Consider the following 16,248-nt stretch of genomic DNA (forward strand, 5'->3'; position numbering starts at 1 on the left):
GAAGCGGACTCCGTGCTGAGCAGGGATTGTGGATGAGGGGCTCCATCCCAGCACCTGAGCCAAGGCAGACGTTTAACCAACTGAGCCACCCAGGCACCCCAAAACTCTGCTTTTTAACAAAGAAAATAACCTACATCTCTGGGCCTTTCTCATCTCAGCACTTCATCTCACTGTCCAGTCTAGTTGGCACTAGCCCGTGGAGCACATAGAGATCCCTGGGTACAACCCATGGCAGATAATTACAAACCACCATTACAAACTGTCCCCTTGGCCAGACTCTCTTTTCATAAATGTCAGCAGGCTTAGAAGTCTGTACAGGTCAATAAACAAAAAGGCTAGTGAAGGATCAATATTTTATTCCTCAATCTTGCCCAAGTATGTAAATATTCCTTATTATCCATTGCCCCAGGTTTATTAGCCATCGCATCATCCTGAACTGGTTTGTGACGTGAACAGATAGCATTCGTCGCCCCAGGGGAAGGGTTAAACTACAAGAAAAGAGGGGTGGATTAAACAAGGAGAAAAAACTATCAACATGTCATAAAATATACATGCTATTTCTAATTTATTCCTGTTCATTTGAGCAACACATCTAATGTGTTACTAACATTTCTAGTAATACAGTGTTTTTGTCCCTGTAATAATGTGTTGGTATCTATAACTCTCATTTGGACTTAGTGAATTACTGTTTTATTTAATAAAAAAAAGATAAATTGTATTTGATTTGTATTTATTAATTTCTATGAATTTGGTATATGACATTTATGAAAGCTTAGGCACATAATTTCTCCTTTCTTTAATTTACAGCCGGGGAACTGTTTAAATATAATTTTAAATGATGCATAAAATGCTTCCTGACGTATTTGTTTTCTGAATTTCCAACATGCATATTTGCCATTTCTGTATGATGAACAAACACTGCCTTAAATTGTGGAGAAAGAAAAATGTTACCTGTTTAGGATTCTTTTATTAAATCTTAGCTCTTGTATTTTGGTGGCAGCAGGCTGAGTTTCCTGGAGGTTGATAAGTTTAGTTGCAATTGCGATCTGGCTCATGCTAACTCAATTTGATAGGTAAGGCTTTGCAGGTGTAGCAATCATCAATTTGGTGCGAAACCTCAGAACAAAGTCTAAAAATAGATGTCACTTTGATAGTATTTGGGGGGAATAGAAGAAGTTAAATAACAGATGAAGTATGTTTCTTAAAGAAAGTCATTATTCCCAGATTATTTCCTAGGCATAAAATAGCTTTTCTAACAAAATAGGTATTTTTCTTCATATTTAATTTCTTCAGAATGATTCTATTTTTCTTATTCTGTATTTTGGTCACATTAATTTGTAACTCCTTTGAAAGCTATACATACAGCTATTGTTCAGATAATGTTAACATTATGAAATTTCAATTTTGAATTTTTCAAATAAATGCAAGCTTCACATGGTAGTGCTCTTCCTTCAGAATAAGAGCCAACTATTTATTTTGCTTTATTTTTAATCAAAAAATATTTGGAAAAAAACAAAAGATCACTCTTTCCGGAACCATCAGCGAATAAAAAAATTATGGAGAGGCTCACAGTACTGCTCTTCTACTGACTTCTGTCATTAAAACAGATGTTCTCTATAACCTTGACCAAACAACTCCATCCTCTAATCAGAAGAGAGCAGACTTGTTTGTGGATTTATGATAGATGTCTGTGCCAGAGCTTGGAAGCCTGTCTAGGACTGTGGACTCTTACAGACTTGTTTTTGTGCTGAAATTTGGCTTATAATTCTTATTTTAATTTGTTTTATATACTTTCATCCAAACATGGTTTTCTTTTAAAAAAAATCTTCTTATTAATTGGGTATTTCAAATGTATTCATCACAATTATGAGTAGCTATAGCGTTAAGTATATGATGGACTTGCTGATGTCAGCAGCTAAAAACTAATGCTGCTGATATCAGCTGACAGGACACTAATTACTAGTTATGAGGCTGTTGCCTGCTTAAGGAGCTATTCAGTGAGTTATGATTTAGAAAAGCTGGGAGAGCACAGGGCTGATTTGTGAAGAGATATCTAATATGAAAATACCACAGAAGTTCTCAAATTGATCCTCATGACAGAGATCTGTCTAATTAGGAAGTGTCTATTTTAATACTAAACCACAAAAAAGCCCAGCTGGAAAAGAAGAATTTATAGGAAGACACAGAGCCATCACTAGTTTGGTTGACAGCAAATGCAACCTAAGCATGTTTCTCAGTGTTTAATCAATAGTGGCTATAGGACAATTACTCCCTAACAGCAATCTCTCTCATCATATCAAGAGGGAGGGTCTTCATAGGTGATCTGTATGGAGAGCCCCTATTCAACAACACTTGTCTTACCTTCAGAGTTGAGGCCTGTCTAGAAGCTAGACGCTAACTAAATTATCCCTGAGAAGTTTGCAGAACCGGCAATGTTCTGTCCTTGAGTGATTAAGGGAGTCACTCTGTTCTGAGATCCAGGAGAGGCATGACAATGGAGACAGGGGGGACATTTCGTTCAACTGAAGAATCAGCTTGGTGAATTCTGCTGTTAGACCCTAAACTTTTTGAGGACAAGAACATGCTCTGAAGTTTATATTCTATGTACGTACATACCAGTAAAGACCGGTAGACTGACCCTGAAGAGATATTTGGGGGGGAAAAAATTACAGTTTTCCTGGGAGGCTACAAAAACAGAAATCTGGCCACTTCCTCGCCAAACATGAGAGGACACCAAACCTTCACTGAGCTAGCTGCCTTTCTCTGGGGAGTTCTTAAGGTTATGTCCACACGGTAGCTCCGAAATATTTTTTGTGGGAAAGAAACAAGGTCTGTAGGTGTGGGCCCTGGTCTTGACCCCCCTGCTGCTCTCCTTCTTTTCTTGCCTCTGTGTCTGTCTTCAGTTGGTATGCAGAGTTTTACAGCCCAGCCTGCTGAGCAGGCTGTTAATGAGTCATGCCTGCTCCCTGGCTTAACTTTGGCCCAGTCTCAATCTCCATGAAAAGAGACAGAACAGAGAAGAAAAAGGTGTTTTGAAAACACTTGCTTAAGTTGATACATGTTTTATTGTTACTGATCTATCCCCAGAATAGGTAATAGATGACAAATCATCAGCGGCTATTCCAGAAATATCAACAAATTGATTTCACACGTTTTTGAGTCTTTTTTCCAGAATGTGAAGCCCTGGACTGAGCCACAGGGTTGGATGGAAACAGGATGGCCATCAGGCCAAAAAGAATGGTGAGTATTCAGTGTCCAGCTTGCCCTGCTGTGCAGCTACGTGACTGTGAACACTGCAGATTTCTCATCTATGAAAGAGCTCCCTATTTCCCATTGCTGTGGAGAGGAGTAAATAAGGTCATACCTATCACAATCCTAGCACGATGCTGGCCACGATGAGTGTTCTGTAACCATTATTGCCTTTGCCCTTTGTCTTATATTTTGGGTTTCCACCACAGCAGACTCTGAAACACAGATTCCAGGACCTGGAGGCTCTAGAGGAGATGGGGATTGGGAAGCAGCCAATAAGGTTGTGTCATTAAGCTAGACACAAGTGTGTGACTGAAACTTTTTTTTTTTTAAGATTTTATTTATTCATTTGAGACACAGAGATACAGAGAGAGAGAGAGCATGAACAGGGGGAGAGGCAGAGGGAGAGGGAGAAGCAGGCTTCCCGCTGAGCCAGGAGCCCGATGCGGGGCTCAATCCCTGGACCCTGGGATCATGACCTGAGCTGAAGGCAGATGCTTAATGACTGAGCCACCCAGGCGCCCGTGTGATTGAAACTTAATCCTGCCGGAAAATGGGGGGGCGGGTATAGGACCTCAGCATTATCCCCCCCAAGGGAGGCGAGCGCTTGGGGTATTTATACACCTATTCCCAAGACTCATTGGTGGAAGACTACCAGGAGGGGTGTAGATTAATTACCAGGTGATTCCAGCCTGCTGTGTGCCTTCTGCTGTTCTGGGTGCAGGGGAAGCCCTCAGCACAGAGATGCAGTTCTGATGGCTGGAAGTCACCTGAAGAACACTGAAATTTCCTAAGGGAGTGGGCAGGGCAATGACTTTCCAGTGTGTTAGGAATACCAAGACATCTAAAACATGGTAGTTTCCATCAAGAAGCCACCAATCTAATAAGGTAGATAGAACAGTTGAAGCTTCAAAGGAAAGGGTTTGTGATGCCAAGATGTCTGCAGTTTCCAGGAGAAATCAGCACCCGGATCTGCCCAGGGTGGTACTCACTACATTGGGGCCTCTGGCTCTTAGCCTTGCATCTGATCTGTCAGCATCCACAGGGTGAATTCAGAGGAACTGTCAGATTCATGTGAACCAAACCCCACAGAGTCTGAGCAAAAAACTAGAATGCCCATGGTTCCTTTGCATTCTCCCTTTGTAGGATGAGCTGTGTGAGAGGCCAAATTATAGTCTTAAAGTTAATTTAAAAATGGAGATTCAGAAGAATGGATGCTATTAAGAATTGCTCCCTCATTGAGATAGCATGAGGACGTCTTCTTCACTGAAGGGATGGCCTGGCCAGTAGGGTCAGAGGGAAATATAGTTTGGCCCAAGGTCCTCATCTGGCTCTGCCAAGAGTGGACACTAATTCTCCTATTTGTGGTTTCCAGAAAGCCAGCATATACAGTGGTTAAGGGTGAAGACTCTGGAGTAAGGACCTGGTTCAAATCTTGTCCTATCATTGTATTAGCTGTGTGAACTTGGCAGCTACTTAATCTCTGTGTGTCTCAGGTTTCCCATCCACAGTAGTGTCTATTTTATAGAATTATGATGATAAAATGTAATTCATATAATGCAATACGTATAAAGAGTCCAGAATAGTATTTGGCACAAAGGTAAGTGTTCATTTTCATTATGGCTGCTATTAAGAGCCCCCTAAACATTGATACAGTCCTTCTTTAGGTATGGTAATACCTCTCAGCAAGTTTTCTTTTGTTCTTGGAACTAGTTTATCTCACTGAAGTGTCCTTGCTTCTTGTTGTCCTAAAAGGTCTGTCATTTGTGTGTTTGGGGAGGGGAACTGTCTCATTTCTCCTTCCATTTTCTGGACTATACATATAAATACAAAAACAATTTAGTTGCAAAACAACTCAGCCAGCTCAGGAGCCTGTCACAAAGTCAAGGAGTTCAGAGGCCAGAGGGCTCCCTCCGGTATGGAAACAGGAGCACTGCAACTGCATTTGACTCTACAAGCCACCACTCTAGGATTTTATGTTAGGAACGGTTGCACAATCAAGAACATCTTTAAGTTCTGTTTGGCCCTGGAATGCACTCTGGGATTCTGCCAAACATATCTCTCTTACAGCTTGAGAGCAAAGCAACAAATCAAAGCCACTGTCAGATTTAGCCCTGATAAATGAAGTATGTTCGCTGATGGAACCAAAGATCCCAAACCATCCAGGAGCACTATAGGGCTCCCTACAAAGTGAATGAAATGTATCAGTACAGAACGGACGCATTGAAAGAACTGTTAGAAAACCAATCAGCTGCAAGTATATTGGGTTCATATATCAGTACAGAACGGACGCATTGAAAGAACTGTTAGAAAACCTATCAGCTGCAAGTATGTTGGAAAGGATGCCAGACTTAAAGACCCTGCACAGTCCAAGAGAATAACAGGATTCCTTGGAAACTGAATGGACAGTATCTCTACAGAATGTGGCTATTGAGGGAACTGTGAGGAAGCAGATCAGCAGCAAGTGTGATAGAAATGTTATTGAACTTGGAGGGAAGTTTTATTTCAAATAGGTCACTAATGGCCTGTGAGGCTCTGGGAAGGTCATTTAGCCTTTCTGGACTTTCTCTATCAAATGAAAAGTTGGATAGTTGTTCTGTAAGAACACTCCAAGTCTAACACTATTCTGTGACTCTAAATACTGAAAGAGATGGAAGAGTGGAAGAGCTGTTTTGGTTGGAAAACAAAAGTGTCAGTGTTCCTTAAAGCTTTCCCCCTATCAATCCACAGTCCCTGGCAAGAAATCTAAGTATACTAAAATGAAGCCAATTAACATTCCTTACTACTGCTCTGTCATAAATCATCGTTAACTCAGAGAAGGCAGATGGGTGAGTAGCTACACGACACATTCTTATAGATGGGTTTGTTCATATTCTACAAATTTAATTTCATAAAACCAGAACCCCATTCTGTTCTTCAGACACACAGTCTACTGTGGACTCCCCAGGCATACACAGATAGAAAAGGTGATGGGAGATCAATTAGATGAGGACCAGGCACCGCCCGTCGGACCTGAGTAGTGTGGAGTCACTGGTGACTTGATAAGAGCAGTTTTGGTGAAGTGGTGGTGGGAGAAGGTGGGTTTAAGGGAGAAACTGCACACAGTGAAAATAGCCAAGTCTTAAGTTTTGCTGTCAAGGAAAGAGATAAATGGGATACAGTAGAGTCGTGAGAGGTTTTTTTTTTTTCTTCAAATGGGAAAATAACAACATGCTTGTACACTAATGAGAATTATTCAGTAGAGAGGGGACAGTTGATGTTGCTCAAGGAAGAACAGGACACTTGCTGGGTTAATGTCCTTGGGTAGGTCAGACAGGATAGGACCTAACGGTAGACTATATGGGCACAGGCAGGTAGTGGTTGGATGTGGTATTGGGAAAATCACTTCTGTTTTCTCAGTGACATAGGAAATAGCACCATCAGCTGAGGGCAAAGATGGGGGAGGAGATGTTGGAGGTTTCCAGAGATAGAAGACATGAACTGGCTGCCTAGGAACATAAAGTGATGGAATCAGGATGAGTACCAGGCAATATCAAGGACCACTTGAGGTTAATGACAATGAATTTAAAGTGAAATCGGTCAGCATGTTTGGGTGTTAGTCTGGCCATGCTGTGAGAGTATAAGCAACCAATAGACTTGAAATTTCACTAGGGTTTTGGTTTAGCCAAGCCAGTACAAGGGAGAGAGGGGCAAGGGAGTCAAGTCTATATGCAAAGGGGTGGTTATAACGACAGGCTACTGAATTTTAACTGAATGGGGATGGGAGAGAGCACATCAAGGGGGTGGAAAAGTAGAAGGTGATAAAAGCATTGGATTAAGGTCCTGGTGATATAGAAAGATTGTGTTGGGGTACCAGAGGGAAAAAGCTCAAAAGATAATAAGGGGGTGGGTAAGAAAGGTGGGATGTCTGAAATTAACTTTGGGTGTGTTGCAATTATTTGTAATGAGAATGTTGAAGGTATGACTGTAGAAGTGAATAGCCGAGCTCGAAGGGAGGACAAAGCCATTGGAGAAAGGAGATGAAGGAACCAAAAAGCCAGGATCCTGGAAAGAATATTGGTTGTTGGCCTCACATGAATAATAACTGGACTTATTTTAAAAGACACTAATAGTGAATTGGCTGCTAAAATCTTCAAGGAGTGAGGGGTGGTAGAGAGCTGAAACTAGGTGGTGGTGACAAGTGAGGTTCAAAGCTGAGGCTTTTTTTTTCCTTGAGAGGGCACAGGCTCAAAGCAACAAAGTGGAGCATGGAGAACACCTGTTTCACCTCTGGCTCCATAGCGTGAGGAGTAAATAACTACCCGACCACCTGAGAGGGCTACAGGGGAAGACATGGCCTCAGGGAGAGCCAGGTGTCAGCCAGAGGAGGATCAAGGAACATTATTCAAAAAGGTGGAAAGTATAGGGCAGGTGTCAGCAAACTATAACCCATGGGCCCCCTGTTTTGGTAGCAGCCCTCCAGGGAGGCGTGGAGGGAGCAGGTGAGCAAGCAAGTCCCTCTCTTGCCCCCTGCTGCGGATCACCTGCGGAGTGGAAAGCTTGCTCTGAGTACCCACTTCTTTTGACCCGTGCCAGTAAGTCTCCAGGCCAATGGAGGGCACTGATCATCTTGGTTAGAACACATCATTACAGAACGTAGCCTTAGCCTTGCATTCATGCCTCTCCTTAGATTGGGCATTGCTTATCAGATTCTCCAATACAAATTTACTCATTCCAATTTAATATTGCTGCTTCATTAAACTGGAGGACTTTCCTCCTGACCTTCAGTAACATTAGCTTGATTCTGCTTTATGACAAATGGTACTGAACGCCATCCATGTGCAATAACTTTAAGAATTAAGTTAAAATATTAAAGGCAGATGACTTGCTAACATTTCATTTTGTTTTAAGAATACTCTTGCTGCACATCCAAAGACCTAGTGATTCAACTTGGACTCTTGCACCTGTGGTCAGACCTGAGAAGAAATTGTGACACACATAAATTTGCTTTCTTTCTTTTTTTATTGGCAAAGGCATAAAATAAAAGTCCTCAAAACAACAGCAAATTGGAATTGAAGCCATATCTCTGCAAACATTACCCAACCTGGGCCACATCTTGCTCAAAGAATCTAGACTTGAGGATTGCCACACTGACCAGGAAGCACTTTTCCCGGATGTCAGAACTCCCTTCGGGGACTAGCTCGCTGTTTTTGCCTCCTCGTGAATCCTTTCTGGGACAATGAGCACTTTCAAAGCTGCCTCTACATCACACCTAAAAGAAGCACAGAACAGGGCTGGTTTGTTGGCGTGCATTACCCAACATTACATGTGTATTTGAATAATTTCATTTAAGCTGCCTAGAAGATTTTAGTGGATAATAACCAGTTATTTTTCATTCATTCATTTATTAAACACTTACTAAGCAATTACTTTTTATTTTTCAGAATGCTGCTTAGCACAGAGGAAACCAAACCAAATAAGACACGGTCCCTGTTCTCATCTTCAAAAAGGGGTGAGGGCAAGGTGAAAATGGGTTCTGGAAATCTAGAGGCTTGCTGATGATTTTAGACAAGGTTCTAGAAAGGATTATGAAGCAGATGTTTTGTGAGTGCTCAGACAAGAGAGCAGTCAGAATGCACCCACTAGGGATACATTGAGCCTAACCTAATTTTCTCTTTTGATAAGATTAATGTGTCCGGGAAATTATGTAAGTCAGATTTTGAGAGCCTTTCGTGTTTTCCTTGTGGACTTATAGGAAGATGAGTATTAAACCAGTGGGTGGATTTAATTATTTCTATTTTTTAAAATTTATTCATTCCACAAATGTTTATGGTGCCAAATAAATAATGTGTAAGGTATTTTGTTAGGTGGTGGGGATCTGTGGGTGATCCTTGCCTTCATGGAACTTACCATCTATGGCAGGAATAAGGCAATTACCATGCAAAAGACACACACTGAATGGATGATCTATGGGAGAATCACCAAGGATATTGATTAATGGATTAGTGTAAGTCCCAAAGGAAGCTTCTAATGGTTTGGGTGGCAGACTTGGCTCTGGATTTGCCTAAAGTTTTAGTAGTAAGTTGGATGATGTATAGAAAATGTTAAAATATTTGGGAGGAATATTAATTTGTGCCCCCATGTTAAAGGACATGCAAAATTATTCTCAAGTAGATTAAAAGTGCTCAATAATTCAAAATTATATGAAAGTCTTGTAGAAAATAAAATAAAATCTTTGTAGATCTACAGAGGAGTGATAATGTTCTCAGCTATAAGGAAACATAAACGATCTATTTTTTTAAAAGACTTTATTTATTTGAGAGGGAGATAGCAAGAGAGAGTACAAGCGGGGGAGGGGCAGAGGGAGAGGGAGAAGCAGACTCCCTGCTGAGTAAGGACCTGGATGTGGGGCTCAATCCTAGGACCCTGGGATCATGACCCAAGCCTAAGGCAGACACTGAACTGACTGAGCCACCCAGGTGCCCCCCAGGAAACATAAACAATCTAAACAGAAAGACTGACAAATGACAGGTTTGAATAATCAAACGTTAAAAATACCCACACAATGCAAAATAACATCACTAACATTAAAAGGGAAAAAAATCAGGCTGTGAAAAAGATTTGCACCAAATATGACAGAATGCTATCTATAATAACTAAAAAGCTGGATTTAAATTTCTAAAAAAAAAACACGAATAGAAACAATAACTCCTCAAAGAAGAAATACACAATATATTTAAAAGACACATTCACAGGAAGGAAGTTCATACTTTGCAGAGCAGTGGGGGTCTTGGAGAATCTCTGAGTATCACCATTCAACAGTAGGCTCTCAGCAGAGAATCCCTGCCCACAGAGGAGATGTTCACCTCCCCAGGGTGCGTTCCCTGACGTCCTTTGCGCCCCCATAGTATCCTCTGTGTATTTCTCTCACTGTGATGATTACTTTGAATTCTAATTTTATGCTTATGTATAGCCAGATCTCCCTATCCTAGATTGGAAGTCTCTTGAGTGGAAGGTTCATAGCACGCATCCTTGGATTCTAGCACCTTGAACCAGTACTTGCTAGTTACGAAATAAGTGGCATGCACATTCTTGATGGAGGGACAGTGAGTGGGTGGTGGGAGGCCATGGGGTGATTGAACACAGCAAAATGAAGAGTAACAGTATGACCGGGCTGTGGGTCTAACAGTAGCCCCTGGATCTCTTATGTTCAGGAAAACACTGCCTCTCCCCAGATATCCCCTCACCGTGACGAGTTAAGAGATGGCACAAGAACTTTGCCCCCTCCGGACAAGGCCGTCACTCTTCCCTCCATCCCCTCCAAACACTGGCAGCCTCAGTGCCATTATTTGCCTTAAGACCGTCCAGACCAAACCCAGCATGGCCTTTATTCCTGTTCATGTCAGTCGTCATGGGAAGCTCAGGCCATTCATCCCAGGAGTTTTATCTGCATGAGCACTGGTGCTGCCACTGTGTCCTCCCAACTCCTGAGTCCATTAAAGAGGTTCTTGTGCTTTATGGCCTCTGATCAGATTCAACCAATGGAGGCTGTGGCCAGGTGGAAGGAGGAGACTGAAACTGGGGTCTGTATTCCCCTGATGTCCTCCCTGTTGGTTTGCTATGGATTGCCCTCACCCCTCTTCTCAAAGCACAGCTCCTCTCCATCAAGCTACTCCCGCGGGCTTTGTATAACCACCCTCTCCTCTTGACCCTTTAGATGGTAACAGAACCTATTTCTTGCCCTTTCCTGGGCACTATGTCATCCCTTGTTGGTTTCCTTAACTCCTGCCCACATTTGCAAATAATCCCTTTATTAAGCTCTTCTCAGATACCCAGTTTGAAGGAGCCATCTGTTTCCTGCCAAGGTTGTGACGGATACACTACTGAATGATTATTTGTTAGATGAATGAATGACTGAATCTCTGTAAGAAAACGGAGATCACCAGGAAGCACTCTTTGCAGCAAACATGATGGCTGCGAGGGTGGTGGGAATTTTTCCCATTTCAGTAACTTAACACTGGAAGCACAGAAGGGAGGAGCAGCTACCTACCAAATAAGGCAGAGGACATATGGACAGTCATAGAGGGGGAGGAGGGCATGAAGACCCATGTGCTGAGGCGTGGAGCCAGCCATGAAGCCACCATCTATGGGAGCCACAAGAGAGGAGATGCCACTGGTAGGACACATCAGGAATCTCAAGGAAAGGAGAGTGATGTGGTTTCACAACCCTAAAGGTGGAGGCTGGGCCAGAGAAATAAGGCCTTCCCTTTCCCTTCTTCCTACTGTCCCACCCACTGCTTCCTTGTGGCCTCAATGAACTTGTGTGGCAGTAGTTATCAAACAAATGAAAATGAGAACAGCCTGGATAAAATTACAGCTACAAAATCAGCAGTTATATAACCAGTGAAACTAATATACCTGTGGACTTCAGGAACATTATAAATCAATGCAACTCTTTCAGAAAGCTCTGTGGCAATACGTATTGCATTTTAAGTAAAACTTTGTAACTTGTGACTCTGTAATCTCATTCCTAAATGTTCATCCTCAAGAATGTTTGTGAAGACAAATTTGCAGTACTGCATTATCCCTAGGTTGAACAATGTAGAGTATATACTATTCAGTAAACAGAATACAATGTAAAAAAGTCTATATACAATAGGCAGAGATATAAAACTAAATGTGCATATAGGCAAAATTCAGAGGGAAGAGGCAGAAATGAAAAGAGTATCAATAGAAGAGAATTAAGGGCACCTGGGTGGCTCAGTTGTTAAGCGTCTGCCTTCGGCTCAGGTCATGATCCCAGGGCCCTGGGATCGAGCCCCACATCGGGCTCCCTCCTCGGGGGGCGGGGAGACTGCTTCTCTCTCTCCCACTCCCCCTGCTTGTGTTCCTGCTCTCACTATCTGCTATCTCTCTCTCTGTCAAATAAATAAATAAAATCTTTTAAAAAAACAGAAGAGAATTAAAAATTATTTTTCCTAAAATGAAGGGGGGAATCAGAGGGGGAGACGAACCATGAAAGACTATGGACCCTGAGAAACAAACTTAGGGTTTTATAGGGGAGCAGGGTGGGGGATGGGTTAGCCTGGTGATGGGTATTAAAGAGGGCACATATTGAATGGAGCACTGGGTGTTATACGCAAACAATGAATCATGGAACACTACATCAAAAACTAATGATGTAAAGTACGGTAACTAACATAACAATAAAATAAAATTTTAAAAAAATTAAAAAAAATAAAAGTTTAAAAAATTTTTTTCCTAAAATGCTTTAATGTTGCTATAACATTTTTAAAATCTAAGATATATATATATATACTTCTAATTTTAAGTGCACACCACCAGGAAGGGTCATATCACTTTCTTTCCTATAATCCTGCAATGGTTTCTTAGTGCAATAAAAATACCATACAAAGTTCTTTCCATAATCTTTAGGGTCATACATGCCAGGCCTCTGATACCTCTTGGATCTTGTCTGTTGTCTCTTTTCCCCTGTCTACTATGTTCCAGTCATCCAGAGACTTTATATCCCTTGCAAACTCCAAGTTAACCCCTTTTTAGTCGTTACTCCTGCTGTTTTTTTGGTCTATAATGTATTTTCTTCAGATTTTTTAAAGATTAATTTATTCATTATTTGAGAGAGAGAGAGCTTGGAGGAGGGGGATCAGAATCTCCAGCACAGAGCCTGATCTCACGACCCTGAGATCATGACCTGAGCCAAAATCAAGAGTTGGATGCTTAACCCACCGAGACACCCAGGTGCCCCTTTTTCTTCAGATCTTCATGTGGCTGCCTCTGCTGATTATTTAGATATTGCTTCAAATGTAACCTTTTGAAGGAAGCTGTAGAGACATTGTCTGTTATCTACCCAACAACTGAACATTCCCGGCTCCCACCCTGGAAACTCCCCAGGGTCAGATATTCTCTTTCCCTACCTATGGAAACTAAGACATGGGCACATGACTCGAATGCAGCTCATCTGGTCTTCACCCCGGGTTTCAAATCTCAGGAGAGTGGTGATGCCTAGGGGCAGGGACAGTTGGAGCTTTCATGGCCGCTCTGGCACCATGGAGAGGAGAGGAGAATGCTGGTAGTATCTAAGGTTGGGGCGTTCGTCAGTGATGGTTGGCCAGTGGTGGTGTTCTTACCAGTGGCAGGGCTGGCTGACATTGGGCTAGTGTGCAGACTACTACGTGATTCTATCTTCGTTGTGTTTTACCTCCTGTTGGTCCGGCTGAAGCTGAGTTGGGCAGCCCATGTATCAGTGCTATTGGCTACCTGAAATTCTTCCCCCAAATGTATTTTCTGCTTCAGTTAAGCAGAGTTGTCTTTTATTTTTTGCAACCAAGTACCCATAACAAAGAATTTCCCTGAAAACCTAAGCTAAGGCAGCCACTCCCCTACCCTGGTTATTCTCTGCCTAGAGTATTCAGTTCTTTATAGCATGTACTGCTATCTGAAATAATTAAATTGTGTATCTGTTTTTATCTGTTACTTGTGTATTCCCCCCACTCTCAAAATGTCAACTCCATGAAAACAAGAACTGTGTTTGTAACCCCTATATCAACGTGAAGAATTGGTACTGACAAATACTCATTTCATAGTGAGATAGACAGTAGAACGGATGGTAGACGCAAGATTCAAAAAGAGCCAAGGACCAAAATCAAAATGAAAAAATTTAACAGAGTAAATGTGAGAGCTGACTTTAAGTTGATCAATCAATTGTATAAGTACAAGATCTGGGAGAGCTTACTTTTTACAAATTTGAACGTTAAAAATGAAAACCCTATGGGTTGTGATAGATGGCAAGCTCAGTAAAACTTGACTTCTAAAGTGGATCAAAGCATTCTTAGTCTACACTAATAGAAACACAGGAGGGATTGATGTTTCCGGCCAAGATGAATTAACAAAAACCAGATTTATCTTCCCACCTCAAATAACCAAAAGCACTGAACAGAATACATGAAACAACTTTTTTTTTTCAGACATTGGACAACAAGCAGCACAGGAAAGTGATCACTGAGAAAGAGGCGACCTCTCCAGTTGCCGGGTGTACTGCCTGGAGAAAGTTTTCAGGCCACAATACAGGGAGGGGGAACCCAGACAAAGGCTGGCAATCTCCCTAAATTGAGAAGATAGAGTTGGGAGTTCAAGGAGGTCAAGGTAACTTAAACTCATTGGTCAGTGGATCAGAGAGAAGAGAGTTCACAGAGAGAGAGTCCCAGAAGTCAACAGAGTGTACCCCTTGAGTCGTCAACTAAATGCTGATTGGCTCATGTGTGTGAGAAAATAACCTGAGACTAGAAGGACCTCTCAAAGAGAGCAGAGGTAGGAATTTGTGGAGATCATACAGGCTGGGAATAGTTCATGTTCCCAACAGCTAGAGTGGGAAAACCTCAGTACACGAGGCATGAGATAGAATACTCACAGGGTATTGGGGGCAAAACTAACTTGAGACGAGAGAAATTGAATTGGCAGTTTAAAGCCTTCTCACAAAAAAAAAAAAAAAGACCCCTCCAAGCCTAGGTAATTTCATCGGCGAATCTACCCAATATATAAGGAATAATTAATATTAAACACAATTTTCTCCAGAAAATGGGGTTCTCAACTCAGTTTTTGACTCCAGTATCACCTTAATATCAAAACAAATACATTACAATAAAGGAAAACCACAGACAAATACCCCACATGGAAACAGACTTTAAAATTCTCAATAAAATTTTAGCAAATTGAATCCAATAATACATAGAAAGGATAATACATCATAGTCAAGTGGAGTTTATCCTAGGAATACAAAGTTGCTTTAACATACAGAAATTAATGTAATTCACTGTATTGACAGACTTAGGAAGAAAGAAAGAGAAAGAAAAGAAAGAAGAGAGAGAGAGAGAGAAAGAAAGAGAGAAAGAAAGAGAAAGAACAATATAATCACCTCAATAGATGCATAAAAAGCATTTGACGAAATTCATTTCTAAAAAAAATTCTCAGCAAAATTCTCAACCTGATAAAAGGCATTTACAAAGAACCTACAGGTAAAATCATACTTTATGGTAAAAAATGGAATGCTTTCCCCCTAGGATCAGGAATAAGACAACAACGTCTGCTCTCACCCCTTCTACTCAGGATTGTGTTGGAGGTATTAGTGAAATAGGCAGATTGGGCAGGAAGAAGTAAAACTGTCTTTGTTTGCCTACAACATAATCACCTATGTAGAAAATCCTTAGAAATAATTAAAAACCATATGCTTTTACTCATATGTAGAATTTAAGAAACAAAACAGATGAACATAGGGGAAGGGAAAGAAGAATAAAACAGGATAAAAACAGAGAGGGAGGCAAACCATAAGAAACTCTTCTATGAAGAACAAAACTGAGGGTTGCTGGTGGGGAGGTAGGTGGGGTGTGGGGTAATTGGGTGATGGGCATTAAGGAGGGTACTTGTGATGAGCACGGAGTGTTATATGCAAGTGATAAATCACTAAATTCTACCCCTGAAACTAATAATACACTATTATGTTAACTAAGTTGAATTTAAATAAATTTTTAAAAAAAATAAGTAATTTTAAAAATTACTAGAACTAATGAGTGAGTTTGGCAAGTTTTAAGATACAACATTGATAAAAAATCAGTTGCATTTTCATAGGTACTAGCAACAAACAATTGGAAGTTTAAAAAATGGTACCATTTACAAGAGTGTAAAAATAAACACACTTTGGAATAAATTTGGCAATAGATGTGCAAGACCTGTACTCTTAAAAATATACAATATTGCTGAAAGAAATTAAAGACTTAATGAAAGGAGAGATATATTATGTGCATGGATTGAAAGAGTCAACATTATTAAGACATAAGTTATCCCCAAGTAGTCTAAACTTAATGCAATCTAAGTTAAATCCCAGCAAGCTTTCATAAAACTAGAAATTGGCAACCTGGTTCTGAAACTTATACAAAAATGCAAAGGACCTACAATAACCAAAACAACTTTGAAAAATAAGGATTTAGGCTATATCATTTTAAGTCT

At 41.0% G+C, this 16,248-nt stretch overlaps 1 long non-coding RNA gene across 1 annotated transcript; it reads left to right on the plus strand.

The window, feature by feature from the left end:
- The first annotated feature begins 3,170 nt into the window (after positions 1-3,170).
- Positions 3,171-12,117, plus strand: LOC112825923 (uncharacterized). The gene is made up of 3 exons (XR_003208815.2): positions 3,171-3,240; positions 8,673-8,740; positions 10,443-12,117. It is a non-coding gene; the product is annotated as an uncharacterized lncRNA (long non-coding RNA).
- Positions 12,118-16,248: the final 4,131 nt, after the last annotated feature.

Source organism: Callorhinus ursinus, unplaced genomic scaffold (assembly GCF_003265705.2).
Source record: "Callorhinus ursinus isolate GAN/ISIS: 27379988/994484 unplaced genomic scaffold, GSC_fseal_2.0 scaffold4, whole genome shotgun sequence".
NCBI classification, from domain to species: domain Eukaryota; kingdom Metazoa; phylum Chordata; class Mammalia; order Carnivora; family Otariidae; genus Callorhinus; species Callorhinus ursinus.